A 16,193-nucleotide genomic window follows, 5' to 3' on the forward strand; every position below is an offset into this window, starting at 1 on the left:
TAAGCAAGTGGCCTAATTTAGTAATCTTATTTGTCATTGGGGAGAGACAGTCACCTTCAACTTGGAAGCCTACCTTAAGGCTGTATCACTCTTTGGAGTTATGTGCATTTCCCTGAATATAGAGAGACCACATGGTTAATTTTTCCATGATTAAGGTTAGGTACCACTTGCCTTAGTTTATTTCATACAAAATGAAAGAACTGCCAAAGTGTGGAGATGTCTTTGGACGCTGGGGTGGATCTCAACTAGCAAAGTGTGCGTGCATAGCTGCATAGTTTTTTGAAAGGACTCAGGTAATATTTAGGCTCATAAGGAAGTGCCAGTTCTTCCCAAGGGCTCAGAAGGCAGCTTCTCTGGCTGTCCCACTTAAAGGTATTTTAAAAAGTCCTGAACTGCAGGGCTTTCTGAAGCAGGTTCTCCTTCAGGGATTTTGGTATCTACCTAATATCCCCCAATCCTCTCCTGAAGACCCAAGCAGGAAAGTTTGGCTGGCTTGAAAGGAATACAGCAGAGAGGCAAAACATATTGTTTATTTTGAAAAGTTACAGGGTGGTAATGATTTAGTTGTGTGCTTGCTTGCCTTTTCCTGAGGCAGATCAAGTATTTTTAAAAGCTGAAATTTCATTTAGTGATAGAAGTGTTGGCCTGGGTAAGTTTTACTCAGTCATAATCGCAAAGGACATTCTTCATGGAATATATATTTTTTAAGAAGTTTGGCAATGAATGTCATATACTATGTATCAATTGAATGTCAACTTATGGAGATTATGTAGGAAAAATCTTATTTATGTGATTTATGTGTTTAAATTGTAGAGGCAAAGCATAATAAATGAAACCAAATTCATATGAAATTTTAGTGAGATAAAGATTTTGGTATGAAATATACAATTTGAATGCTCCAAACATTCTATTCTGCTTTGTAATTACATCAGTCACTTCCTTCCCCTGTGTCCATGACATCGGGAAAACAAACTTTGCATGAATAAACAAAATTTAGTTTGTGTCTATAAACCTACAGTGTATATATGCGTGTGTGTGTGTGTGTGTGTGTGTGTATGTATATGTATATATACGTATACACACACACACACATATATATACACACATGCATATATATATATTTATTTACACAAATACTTTGAAAACAATGAATAAGTTTAATACAAATTTTGCATGGATTGTTGAATAATAAGTATTAAAATGCAGAACTCATATACATGTGTACATATAACTGTTTCAAGCTAAAAAATGACTGCTGGCTCTGGTCCAGGATGGGCAGTATATCTAGACAGAGAGTTTCCATGTGTAATAGAAGCTTTTCTCTGTCAAGTTGATTTAAAAACTGCGGCTGCTCTTTGAAGCTTCTGTATTTCTTGGAAAAATCATTATAATCGCAGTACGGTGTTTTATATTTGAATAACAGTAGTGCATTCTAAAATTTTGTTGCTCACGTGACTTCCTATGACTATTACACAGAATACAACAAAGATTTTTGGTAGAATTTGGAACCCATAAAAAGGGGCAGATGTTTCAAATTACTTTGCAGGTTGTATGCAGAAGATTTTTTAATTTCCTTAATAAAGCATGTTTCTCTGCAGTAGTCCCATGAAAGCCATTTTTTTTTTAAGGGTCTTACTTAATAGAGCTTTAGTGGAGTTCTAAACAGTGTATAAACCCTGGACCAGATTTGCAAAGGTTGTTTTATGTAAATTAGGAATTTTGTAGCTGTTCCTTTTGCAGGTCATTATGGAAGAATAAAAATTGGTGTGACTGTTTTTTGGTTTTGACAAATTCTAGTAGATAACATTTTTCCAAACTAAAAGATGTCTCTCCTCTTCCACTATTTTATTTCCCACCTTCATACCCTATATCTTTTTTTACCAGAACTTTAATAAACTAATTGATATCTTGATGATATTTTCCTATTACTTCTTCCCCTCAATATTGTTATTTATCCTTTTCCATTTATATTCCCCCTAACACACATTCTACTCCCACTTTTGTCCCAGTGGTTTCAGAATTTCTCTTTTTTGAAAGTGTAATACAGTGAGAGGTAATGAAAATGAAACCTACCACTCTCTGACTTTCAAAACTTTTAACCCTCCCCAGCCTCACTCAAGCCCAAACTTCTGATACAAATTTGAGCTTTCCCAAAATTGGAGACTCTTTAAAGATAGGATTTCAGTTTTTACGATCTGTATTTTGCCATACACAAGATCCAATAGACCCTGTTTCCATAGTCGATATAAATGAAAAAGCCATACTGTACTGGTAACATATCTAGAATAGTTCTTACAGTCTTAAACTGCCAGCTTATTTTAACGTACTTAAATACGCTATACCTATTAGGATTAATATTGCTATCCCAGTACCCTGGCTGATTCATGATCAGGGTGTGTGAGCTTTCATAACATTTAGGAGAAGGATCAAGTGACTTTATATGTATCCAGCTTGTCCATTCAAGTTCTTGATTTTTTTCTAAAAGAGCTGCTTGTATAAATATCACATCTCAATGCAGCAAAGCTGAACTCTAATTGGTTTGCTTGTAAATATGGTGTAAATTACAGTTTTAATTGTTCATGTCTTTTGTAGAACTGTACTTCAAAATATTTCACATTAAAACTAGCAGAGAAAAGGAGTCAATGCATGAAGAAGTAGGAAGTAAGGTTCTGAAACCTTATTTATATGCATCAGAATAATTACTCCAGTATGTAAAAGTGTTTCTCTTCGAGCTAAATATTTTCTTTTCCAATGCAATGTTAAAACAAACAGAATATATATGTTTTTGATCTTATTGTTGATTAAGAAAACCCTCCTAAAACCCTGAACCAGACCTCAGAGGCATCATTGTGCGGTGACAAAAGCTTTTTATTGCTAATTGTAAAAGCAAGGCAGTCTCCAGCAGAGAGATGCTTGGTGGCTGACTGATGCCTTGACAGATAAAAGACAATCAGTGCAACACTCCAGAATTACCGGAAAAACAAAAGATGCTTAATTTACAAACAACAGCCAGGCATCCATTCAGCAATACTATTATGTTCTGGAAAAGACTCTGTGCCATCTAGACATACAGTGAGCTCGCTAAAAGTAGGGAAAGAGTTGGGCTTGTTTGTGAGTGGGCAAATAATGCGGGAATGGCCGTGACACTCATTAAAAGCCCTGAACCTTTCTTTCCTTGCTGGGCTGGGACTGTAGTGTTTGCACAGTGGGCTTCAGCGTCAGTGTAGAGGTGAATTGTGTCAACTCAGAGATTCAGAACTATTTTAAAGAATTTTCAACTCCCTGTTTGTTGAAATGGGACTAGTGGGAGCTCCAGTCATTCGGGCTTCACCACACTCGAATGGGGAGAGTGTTACCAAGTGAAACTACCAGCAGAGTTAATAGGTGAGTCGTGAGCCATCATGAGCCATCATGACATTGGGGGACACAGAGCAAATGTCCAAAATTTAACGGTGGTTTTGAAACTGCCCAGGACCTTAATACTAACAGGCTGCAGTTTAAGGCTCTTTTTCTTTTGAATTTAAAACTCACAGTAACAGCACTGCTGGAGATGAACATGCATGATCGTGTCCCCAGCCAAGACCAAGCATTCCTGAAGCAGTGAGTTGAATCCAAGTTAGGTATGTTTATTTACCCCCCTGAGACCCTCTCTTCTCCCTTCAGCAACCCCTTAATGTTACTATTTGCCTGCTAACTGGAACATGTAGCCTCAGGCAGGACCTCGGAGAGACAGATGCAAGTCGAGAGGCCAAGAGGGGCTCTGCCCCTGGCCCTGTGGCATGTGAGGGATGGGCCCAGGTGGATGCTGGGGATGGGGGACAGCCCCACCGGCTGGCAGCCCCACAGCCAAGTGTCCTCCCAGGGTCACTGGCCAGGAGGCCTTGAGATGGAAATGAGGGGGAAGACAGTGGGCAACTCTGGAAATGTTTTCCGGGGAGATCCTTCTGAACATGGGGAGTAACATGAGAAAGGTTGTGGATGCCGAAAATTTAGGAAACAGCTGAAAGAGACCAGGATGGAAAGGTCTCTGGGAGCTGGAGCTGGCTTGTTCACAGTGCACAAGAAATGCTGGGTAGGGCAGAGATGGGCTGTGAAGAGCCATCACACCAGCACCGAAAATGCAGAGTCTCAGTGCGCAGCAGTGTCACTGCTGTCGATTGTTTTACTAGCCCTTTTGCTTTTACTCTCCCTCCAGCCTCTCTGGACTCTGTTGTCTCAGTGAGTGTTGAGGTTTGCTGTGCAGATATTTGCAGTTTGTGGTGTTATTTGTCCCTGTTGAACACAGAAAGAGGAGGAGATGCATAAAGGTCCTAATCCATTAAAAGTTACATGCATAACAAAAAAACTTGCTGCAGCACTTGCTGACTGCGTGATTAAAGTGCCTTTTAGTTTGCCGGTGCAGAATGAAGCACTGTGATGGAGACTGGTATATCTAAGAGCTTGTAATGGAACCAGTCACAGATTTGTCCAGAAAAGGGGGAAAAAACCAACATACAAACCTGACTGACCTCAGCATGAAATCACACCAGCTGGGGGAAAAGAACAGGGGTGCTTGAGCTGAAAAGTCACATGAGCAATATTAACATAATAATAAATTACTGACTGAGCTGACGTTTGCTTATCCCAGACACCCTCCATCTAGTGAGATGGCACAGCTGATCAACAAACTGCTTCTTCCCAATTGCCCCAAGTAGGTATGGATTTTCTTTACTGTGATTTCCATGTTCTGTGGGATACTCAGGAGAAATGGCAAATTTCAGGCAGAATGGTGCTGTCTTCAGAGCTGAGCTAAGCTACAAGCAGTGACCTTTTGACCATGTTTTTAACACTGTGCTGGAATGTACATTGAACAAAGAGAGCGGTTTCTGTGAAAACAGGTGCATTTGAACTGGTCAGACAAATAGAGACTCAGGAACAAAATGTAAAAGCTGGAGAGATTCCTGCCAGACCCCCTGGGTAGGCAGCTTTCAGCTGAGACCAGAGGAAGCTATCTCTTGCATAAGATACAGTTCAGTCCTGTGGCACCCTATAGCTGAATGACCTGCCATCAAAAGCTACCCTTCTCCTCTGGCATGCAGGAAAAGTGTCCTTTCCCATTCATATGTACACTAAGAGCTCACAGAACTTGCAGAAACTTGCTCTGAAGTTTGTTGTTATTTTTTCTTTAACTTTAAACAATATATGAATTACATTTCAGAGCTGAAACAAATACAGCAATGCCACTGTCAAAAGCATTCAACTATTTCTCTTATGAGTTAAGAAAATGCATCTCTTACTAAAGGAAAAAGAATGTATGTTACCTTTATTCAGCCCACCCAACTAAGTTTCCTGCTGGGAAAAACCCTGTCTCTGAGGCCATAAGCTTTTCCCTTTAAACTTCTTTTCTTCAAAGTTTGCTTTTAGTTTTTACTGTAAAATGTCTAGAAAAGTCAAATGGCTTAAAAAACTGATTAAGTGAGTATGTGTGCATGCATGAATGGATTTAGTTTATTTATTTACATATTTAGTGTCAGCAAATGAAAGACAAGCGGTACTTCATATTTATAGTCTATTTTCACATGGACATTAATGATAGGAATTCTGGCTAGACTACATGGAACTCTGTAATTAGGTAAATCTGCAGAGATTTGATGGCTTGCTTCCTTCTTGTCCTGCATCTTGTAATTCATACTACTGCAAATAGAATATGAAACAGGTCAGAAACATGAAGGCATTAGAATAGTAGTGGTTTTGGAGAGGTCCCTGTGAAACGGACACTTTCTCTGTTGATAGGGTATTTCTAGGGCTAGCAGGCATCTGGGCTACCAAAGACATGCTCTCTGGCTTTACTCAGCAATGTTGTATGGGTGGGGAATGAAGCTGTGGTCATGCCTTGGATTTTGTTTCTGGGCAACCTTGACAGAGCTGCAGATCTCCCATGGTCTTTCAGGGAAAATTTGATTTTTTGATGTTTGCTCTTTTACCCTGAATTAAAGATTCATTTAACTGTTATTCAGGCAGGATTTGAAAGTCTCTTTTATTTCTTTTGTCTAGGTAAAGAATTGAAGTTTTCACTCTTCTGTTTTCGGAACAGTGTAGAGTCATATGAAAAACAGTCATTTTAAAAATCAGTTGAGTATTTCAAAGCCTGTGATGTGGAAAGCCAGTTATGTGGAAATTCACTTTTATTTGACTTAAATGACTACGTAAGGTGCACGGGAATGGTAATCTGGCCTCTTTAATTCTGAAACAAAACAGTAAACCAATTCTTAAACAAATTCTTAGAGCAGTAACCGAAGCACAAAAGAAAGGGAGACAGTGTTACATGCTAATGTCTAGGAAGGTAGTTTCTGCAATTTTCCAGTCACTGTTAGATCTTACTGAATTTTTGCACATCTGTTCAAATTTCAGTGTCCTCTGGAGTAAAAATAATTCATGTTCTCTTCAGAAGAAAAGCACAGGTTAAGGATTTTAAATGTAACAATTTTTGATTGATAGATTCCTATTTGATTTGTTTTTTTTCTCAGCTTAATCCAGAGTTTGGATATAATTTTCAGCAATGTCACAGCTCTATGTTGTATCTGTGCTGTGGCTTGCCCTAGCTTGTACCATCTGTGTGTTTTTGTGCCTACCCTGAAACTTTGTACCAGCATTGTTGATAGTGTCTGAAATAGCTCCTAAAAGAAAAAAAAATCCATTCCATTTCTTCTAGTTCCTTAGATATCTAGAATGACAGATGTGTACAATCAAAAGCAGCTACCCACACCCTCAGAAGTCAAATTCACCTAATCTGACATTACTTATTTAAAAGTCAGGTATCTATTTAAGTGAGTCATTTAGGCTCCTTATATAGCCAGGACTTCCAGAAAATGATTCATCCCACCTATCTGAGATACCTTGTTTGTAATGAAGCAATTTCCCTGCTGGTGCTGCTGCTCTCTCTCTATTGGCAATACAAGGTATCTAGAGGACTGGTTTAGCCTAGATTCCTAATTTTTAGGTGCCTTAACATAGATGTAACAAGTTCCATACTAAATCCACAGATATTTGCTTTTAAGTCATCAAAAGATTTTTTTTCCCCTAGTTCACTGTGAAATTCTAAAAATAGTTTGTGATCTAAAGATCACTCTCCCCTTAAAACAGAAATAAAGTATGGGAAACAGAATAAAAGATAATAGATAATAGATTCTAAAGCTTGAAAGGATTACAAGGGGATTTAGTCTTTTCTCCTGCACGTTACAAGCCATAGACTATAAAAGAGATAAAGATTTTTTTTTTCAGAATGACTACTTGGAAAATATTATTTTTATAGCGAAAAAGGGCTTTCAGGGAAGTAATGGAATAATTTACATTGAAGACAAAGTCCTGGAAAGACGCAATTTCACTTTATAATCTTTTCCTAATTTTAAACTGGGAAAAGCATTATGTTCTTCTAGAGGTTTGATCTGGTCTGGTTTGAATTTACAGATGCTTATTGAAATACTAGAGGTGATTTTAAAATGCAGAGCTGGCTTTGGCTCTGAGTCCCTTTAAAATGCATAGTTATTTGGGGGGAAAAAATTAATTATCTCTTTGCTTCTTTAAACATAGTTTTATAACTTTACAGACATATATTCAAAGCAAACAGTAATCATTACATAGAGCATTTTATTAAAGAAGAAACAGAATGTCTGCTAATTCAGGAAGTTGAATAAGCCATAGACAGGAGACTGTATCTCAGAGAAGACTTTTAACTTAACAGGAGAAGGATACTTTTCCCGGGGGTGTGTGATTAGATGAGAGCAATTACAAACTGATGTAGCATTTTGCAGCACAATATACAATGACTGTATTATATACCATAAGAGATACTTTATTTGGTGTATTTATACTGTGGTTTTGTCTTATCAATATGTGAGTAGTGAAGACAGTAATTTTCCTAGCTGCCTTTCTTATAGTTTGGATACAGACTTGGCTAGGATTTGGGCCCTCTTATATCTGGGAAGTTAATGTGAACCGAATCCATAGGGAAATATAATTAGTGGCCCTTTGTTGCAAACCACATTATCACAGCTGGTTCTTTTACAGAATGTAGCTTTATTAAGGGCAATTTGTGTTCAACTTGGTCTTGAAATACACACAAGATATCAGATACTCGGGCAGTGTAACTCCACATGTAGAGGGGAGCAGCTGACAAGGGGCAGACCCCTAAGTAAAGTCTGCTGCGATAAGGAAACCAGGTGTCTTGTCTTTGCTTCTTGGTGTATGTTAGGGCAAGCACACAACAAAAGGTGGGGTGCAGCCCAGCTTTCACAGGGGATGCTAAGGCACACTGAAACCAGCAGACTGATGTGGCCATCTTGAAAAAGTCATAGGAAGCATCATGTAAAGGCGAAATGAGAGAAATTAGCTCTGTGATTATATTATCCAATTATAGGTGATGGTCTAGAATGAAGTTTGTGTGAAAGAGTCCATGAAATTAGTCAGATTTTGTTTCTATTCATTCTTACGGCTGCCTGTGGAGCTTTCAACAGACAGTAGAGACACAGGGCTTGATCTTCCTCTAATTTGTGAAGGTGAAAATCACAGATACTTGTGCCAAGGAGCTAAACTGGTGTGGTGAGTGGGGTCATTTGCTCCTGAGTAACATGTGAGTTGGGCACAACCCAATGTGCATGGTGTCTGCTTTGCCTCAAAGTGCCTGACTGCAGCTGAAAAAAGGAAGTGGAGGGTCTGTTTGTTGGCCCCTTTGTTCTAATTTCTAGAGCATGCTCCATACTTCTCTGCTGTCCATTTGGATTTCAGTTACCCCCCAAGTGCCCCAGCCCCAGAGACAACCTGAGCCTTGGGAGTGCATTTCTAAAGAGCAGGCACTGCACACTGATTGTGGAGAGGGGACCAAACATTTCCTTATTAAAAATCCTGTGCTCACGCTGAGGTTAATCTTTACAATTTGATGAGTCTTCTGAGAAAAAGAGCAATGCCTTTGGAGTTATGTCCTGCCAGTTGGAGGAGGAAGGGTCCCAGCTGCAGACACAGAGGCTTGGAAAGTGAGGGAGGGTGATGGGGAAGCAGCACAGCTGGAGGGTGGGTGACCCCGGGGCCACTGGCTCCCTCAGCTGGGCTTGGGGAGACTCTTGCAGCTGAGGCCAGTGCAAATTCATCTGTCAGCCTGCAGCACTGGATACCTGGCTTCCAGCTCCTGCATGTTTCTGTTTCTTGACAACCACACTGATATTACTTAAGGTGGGAGACTGCTGTGATTATATACTAACCACAATGTTAGAAAATTATTAACCCTTCTATAATAACAGAGCTTTAAAGTGTCCCTTTTTATCATTCTCCCTGCTTATTTTCCAGCATGTTTCAGTCCTCTGTGCTTATTTTACACCATCTGTGGAGAGCTTTTCCCCTTGGTTTGCAGTAACTTATCACCAGACTGTGAAATTGTTTTTCCCATCTCAGCCCTCCTGGAATTCTTCCTATTTCTGGCTTTGTTCATCTCAGGCACCTAGGATACAATATGTGCTTTTCAGCCTTTTTTGATTTGTGAGCTCCTAAAAATTTGAAATAAAAGTTCATACTGTGGTGCTGCAAAGTTAAGCTCACTGGCAGTAGGCTTGCTATTCATAGTTACCTTTCTCTGACCTCGTAGAAGCAGCCTGTGCTCTATAAATATTGGTTATAAAGCTTTGGTTGTAGCCATGCAAGTATTATATCAGTTCCAATGCCATAATGACAACAAAGGAAACTCAGGATGTGAAAATAATCAAAAACATAGACTCTAAATGCAACATGAAGAAGTAGAAAAGTTCTTCAACAGTCATACTCATTTAATTAGAGGTACTTTGTACTTGTGTAACAGAGACCATCTTTTTTTTTTACTGGAGAAAAAAGAGCAGAGTTTTCTAATATGCTGGATAGTTATGAGCGTACTTCAGATGATCCAGAATTCAGATGCAGATTGAGTAAGCACGTATGAAGTTTCCTTGAACATCTTGGTTTCACAAAAGACATCATGGATTTATTTTCAAGAAATTCAGCCCACTCCAAACTCAGATTTTGGTCAAACTATCCCCAAACTTGTTAGCTTCAGTAGGTGTGATCAAAAAAGGGGAATGTTCATAGTACTAATTTTAATCAGCTGTGTCCTGTTCTCTACACCTCTTCAGTTATGGAGAGCTATCTTCACCAGATAATATAGTCAGAGTCAGTGAGAAGATACAGAAGCAACACAGTGTGGTCCAAAATCCTTTCCATTTCACTTCCAAAACAATGTCTGTGAACAGAATTGCATCCACCCATCCTTTGAACTGTCTCTTTCCACATATCTTCATATGCATTTAATGCTATGAAGACATAGGGAAAATTTTATTTTTGAGAAATAACCTCATAAACTTCAGTCCGTATGGAATATTTAGAATTTGATGCCAAGGCCAAATGTCCAGCAATCAGACAACACGATATAACTGATAAGTACGCTGTTCTTCCACTAATCCTATAGTGAAATAGTAACACTGGTGAGTCAAGAGGTGCTGATCTAGTTATACTCAGAAACACAGTAAGCAAAACAATGAGTGAGCACACCTGGTGTATAACCAGGAAAATCTCCTTTCCTTTACAGAAAAATTCCATTCACATAGTCCCATCTGAGATAGGGAATCTGCTTAATTCCAAGGATTTTGGCAGGGGATACTCTGAGTATATCCTAGCAATTAACTTCTACTTCCTTGCCATAGAATAGGTTAAAAAATGGTTTCTATGTTGTACGTTAAGATACAACCAATTTTCATTCTGACTGCAACTGTCTCTGCTCTTGCCCTTTTGTATGTCCGAGTGCATCAAGGCAGGGTCAAGTCAGGTGACTTTCCCAATGAAGAATGTGAAAATAAACCTTTAAAATTCTGAATGTTAATAGGAATAATTTAATTGCTGGGGGCGCAAGCTAAGAAACCCATGCTGGGAAACTTAGAACTGAGCTGATTTTGCAATGTCTCAGTTACTCCTCGAAAGCATCTCAGCACCAGATGCTGCAGCATGGCTGTTTCCAAGCCAACCTGAAATGTCCACGGACGTAATGCTTTTTGCTTAGTAGGGAGGTGGAATAATTATATTTTTCTTTATCTTCTACCCTTTTCAAAGGTTAGCTTCTTGCCCTTTAAAACAAACTGTGAGGGCAGGTTTCCAAAGAACTGTGAAAAAGTAAAGGATGGACTATTACATTCTGATACAATGTTTTTGAGACATAGATTTTACCGTAAAGTCAAGCCTAAGCCAAACCATTCTGGAAAGTTTAGGTAATTTTTGTTTCTCTGAGTTCATGTGTTTTTTTCCCCCCCCTCTTCTTCTGATTTTATTCTTCAGGGAATATTAAATATGAAGCTGAAAAATGACACAAAAATCTATCCTACTGGGATTATCTGCCAAATTCTGTATACCCAGAAAGTGATCTAACTCAAAGGCTGTTTTCATAATGGAACTTCTTGGGTTTCATTAGTGAGTGAGCTAATAATCTTAGAAAATTTAAGATTGTATTTGAGTTTTAGTCTGGATCATGGTGATGCAAAGTCTTGAACATTTATATGTTGAATAGTAAAACTCTTTTTGGTGCTGCATCTTGTTGTGTGGGTGCAGATTTCATTTCTGGATTCCTGCTGAAGGGTACTTTCAGTTGTCTTGACAGTAAATGTATCCATATCACTCTATCTTGGATACTGGCTACAGAATTTGGTATGTCTTAAATGTAGTAACTCAGTGAAAGAACTAGAATTTACATGAACCTTTAGGGTTTCTTAAACTCATTTTGTGGGCACTAGGAATTGAGAGAAAATCCTCCTTGTAAATGCTGCAGTAAAGGTTTCCAGTAGTCTATACTTATCAGAGCAGCTTGTTAGCCTGACGTATCTAACTTGGATGCTGAAGGCAAGGCACCCAGAGTGATTTGTCAGAGCTTTTGATCAAATCCAGCTGGTCAGGTCTCCAACAGAGATGCTTAATTTGGGGCTTCCAGGTCTGAAGTTTTGGTTCTACATTGCTTGGTCAGTTCTGCTTGGTCAGTCAGAACTGTGCTTTCTCCTCTCTTCATTTGTAACTTTATATGGATAGTGATCCCCTGATCCTCACTTCAATTTCTGTTTTGCAAACCAGAATAAATATGAAAAGTGCACAGCCTAAACCATCTCCTCTGCTCCCCTGCTAACACAGATGTGACACTGTGGCAGGACACTCCCTAGACAAAACAGGCATAAACACAATTACTTCCACAGCCTGTGGCCCAATCAAGAATGAAAGCAAGGTCTGGAATGCTCCTTATTTTCTGTCTGTCACTCCAGTCATCCCAGCTGCTGCTATCTCGAGACTAGCACATGGGGGTGTAAATGAATCTGTGCAGTAGCCCCAGTGACTTCCCTGGAAATGTGTCATAGCTGAATCTGATGCACTGATCCCTAATTACAAATACAGAGTCAGTGACAAAAGGGAAAAACACTGGAATGCTTAAAAAAAAAATCAATATTAGCTAACAATAGTCTGTAGGCTTCATTATAATGATAACATTGCTGGTGGCTCTTGTTTCAACTGCTATTCTGTTGAAGGTCTGCATTGCAGTATAATTACACATATAGCAATGATTTTAAATCTGAAAAGTATGAACATCAAAAAATAGCCCTTAACCGAACATTTTCCGAGTGATTCCCCTCTATCTGTATCTGAAGTGCCAGTGTAACTCTCTGTACCGAGTAGCAGCTACTGGTGGAATCCCAGATCTCCTTCACACCCGTATAAGAGACTGTGCCCAAATGCCTTGTCTTAAACATGTGGCCATTGTATGGGTATACTCCTCATGGGGAAGTTTCAGAAATACTGTACTCTTCATTTTACAGATCCACATATATTCCTTCATTTATACATTCATTTAAGCTGCTCATCTCAGGGCAGCTTCCTGGGGAAGCACATTCAGCAGGGAGGGCAAGTCCATGCTTGGGGAGCAACAGGTACTACAGCTCTCTGCTTGTTTTGCTGCACGCTCCCTTTGGGCAAGCTTTGCCCCTCTGGGGATTTTGCACCCAGTAGCCTGGAAGTGTGCTGGGCTAGGGAAGCTCCCTGAATTTGTAGGTCAGGAGTAATCAGCCTGTGGCTCTGGGCTGCAGGTGGCCAGTGAATATTTCAAGCACAGTGCCCATTCCATAGCTGTGCTGCATAGGCAGCAGTGGGGCTGGGTTAGTGTATGAGCTACTGATAATCTGTATTTTTGGCAGGTGGAAGAAGCAAATTAGTAAGGGCTGCTGGGGCTGAAATTGTCAGAAAGCCTGGGGAGCCGGTGGCATGTTCGGTCTACTCTGATCCTGTGGGGAACGATGAGGTCCCTGAAGAGCTGCTGCTATCGCCTACCTGCTAGTTGCTCCTGCAGTATCTCTTCCCCTCAGTTTCCACCCCTTCAAAGCTTCTGAGAAAGGTGGGTAAACAAATACAAAAGTCTCAGTATGAACGATATTTTTCAGCACAGCCTTGAATGTTCACTGAAAGGGGATTCTCGTTCACCAGCATGGGAATCATCCTTGGATGTTTTCAAAACTTACCAAATGCCATCTACTGTTCTTTTGACCAAGCCTTACCTGACCAGAAGTCACTCCAGACAAAGATCTGGTCTGAAGGATGGTATCTCCAACAAAATATTGGTTCTCTGACTCAATCCCATGGTTTGTGTACTGCATGTAGACTTAAAAAGCTAAAATTGTATGTTTAACACACACTTAATCTGAAGGAAAAAAAATATTCATATCAAGGCCAAGATGGTTGGCAATTATCTAATTCCAACATTATTAGAGCAATAAAAGGATTAATGAAGTCTTTAAAATTATAAGGCTGATCTATTCTGTCAATTCCTATTAAAGCTTCCTTAATCCCCTTTCTATTCTCTCTCTCTTTTTTCTTTTTTCTTTTTTCCTTTCCTTTAAGGTTTAGGAGCAATTTGCTCCTACATCAAAGTGTAAATATCTGTCTTTGACAGAAGGAAGCCGCTGATCTGGTACATACATTTCAGTAATGAATGATTTTGATTCACTATAGCTTAGAGCAATTATGACAGATGTTAGCTTCTGCAATAGAGACACTCCATAAAGTTGTTTTTGACACAGCCGTCAGAACAATACACTTGCTAATCAAGTCACAGTAAAGGTGCTAAACTTCTCACTCCTAAAATACATCGGGTTTGGTGTTAGACTTTTAATTGAACCACTAATTGACATTTTTTGCATTCTTGTAGGCATTTATAGTACTAGAAACAGCACAGGTAAAAGGATTTTGTGGGTTGGCTCTGTAAGGGAAAATAAAACAGGAATATTTTTATTGTGCATTGCTGTGGTTGTGAGTAAAGATAGGCATCCCTGATTCTCACCGACATCATATGGAGCTGAAGGCTGTTTTATGACATTTAATACATGTGTATAAAAGAATAGTGCATCAAAGTATTTACAGATATTTGTTAATCTTAATTGTGTTTCAGATTTGTTTGCTCCAGAGGTGGAGATTGCTGGATGCTGTCATCAAAGCTAGCCCATCGTTGCAGATCGACAGAGCATTGATAGGCATCACACTTGTACCCAGGATTCTCAGTGTACATGGTACTAAAAGATACTGATAATTATCAGTGTACTAAACCATAGCCATATTTTTGGTGTTGATGCTGCTGGGGTATGAGACACCCCAGGCTCCTGGCCTGCTTTGCACTGGCCTGCTTCTACCCTCCAGAGCAGAAGCGATGTTCCTGATACAGCTTCTGCTCCAAGAGAGAGGACTAGGAAAGAGTGCTTTGATGCAGCCCATGCACAGGATCTATGCCAGAGGAAAGCAGCATTTCTCCAGAAGGCTAGGGAGTAGGTCCAGCATCCTGGAGTAAACTGGGTGATGAAGGAGGTCCCAGTGCCTGCCAAGTGACTTGGCGCTACCATGTCCACAGCGGGATGAAGCAGCACACAGACTGCTCTCAGTCCCCTCAGGTGTGCGGGGAGCTGCTAAGGGTGGGCAGGGGGGCAGCAGACTGCTGCCCACACTGTGGGCACCCAAAATGCCACCAATCCTGTCCTTCCCAAGAAGTCACAGCTCAACAGCATCACTGTGCATGGTGATACCTTGAAACTTAATAGCAGTTCATCTGCATTGGTGGGGTTCTCCAGTACTACGGCTTTCCTCTGGGTCAAGCATGGGCATATAATCACACTTGTCAAATTAGCTAAGAAGTATGATGATGAAGTTTGTGCCAGCTTTATGCTTTTATGTTGGCTTTATGCTGGCTCTGGGAGGAGAGATGTTATCTGACCTGGCAGAGACAGACTTCTGGTCTGTGAGTGGTAGAAGCAGTGATACCTCATCTGGCATAAAACCTGTCAGTACAAAATTAAGTCTTTTTTTTTTTTTTTTTAACTTGTATAGGCAGAGTGAGTTCATTCTGGATCAGCACTTTCATCATGTGTCTGGCAGCATTTCTGCTGGAGTATTAACAACCCCCAAAGCAGGATTCGCTGTGTTGTGAGAGCACAAACGTATTGTTTGAAGTACTCTGATAAAAAGACAGAGAGCTACAGGGTAGTAGTGTTTATCGAGTTTCAGAATGCTCCTACCCAGAACAGTTTTCTAGTTAGGAACAATTTCCATGCCTGTGAAAAAAACACCCTCAAACTAATCCCCCACAAAACTACCATCTAACCAAAAAACCCCACTTCAAGACAGAAAAATCCATAGGTTAAAGATTCATATGTAACTTTCGACATGCTCCCCAAAACCAAAGCTTTTGTGTAAATGGGAAAAAAGAATCCTTTTGTGGTGTGGAAAGTCAACATGGCATAAATCACTATTTTATTTGTTCTGCTGCTAGACATGCTGAACAAGAAACCACCACCAGGCCCATGAAATTCTCCCATTCATCTTACGGGAGTGGTTATATGTCCAAGTATTCTTGAGACCACAAAAAAATGCTTAAACATATACCACTGACTAAACTTTAATACTTTCCTTGCTGCAGTGTGAATTATGAGTATTTTTATTAGTATGAAGAATATCAGTAAATAAGGATTGCCTTATGTTTTAGCTGCAAATATTTGAATTAAATTAATTCACCTTACAGCTTTACTTTTCTGTACCTCATTTTCTAAAAATGATTTGAAAATAGAGGAGTGGCTTAAAAACATAACATAGCTTCCAAAAAATAGAACGCATTGGTTTAAAAGTTTAGTCTTTCA

The sequence above is a fragment of the Apteryx mantelli genome, chromosome 3 (genome assembly GCF_036417845.1).
Source record: "Apteryx mantelli isolate bAptMan1 chromosome 3, bAptMan1.hap1, whole genome shotgun sequence".
Classification (NCBI taxonomy): Eukaryota; Metazoa; Chordata; class Aves; order Apterygiformes; family Apterygidae; genus Apteryx; species Apteryx mantelli.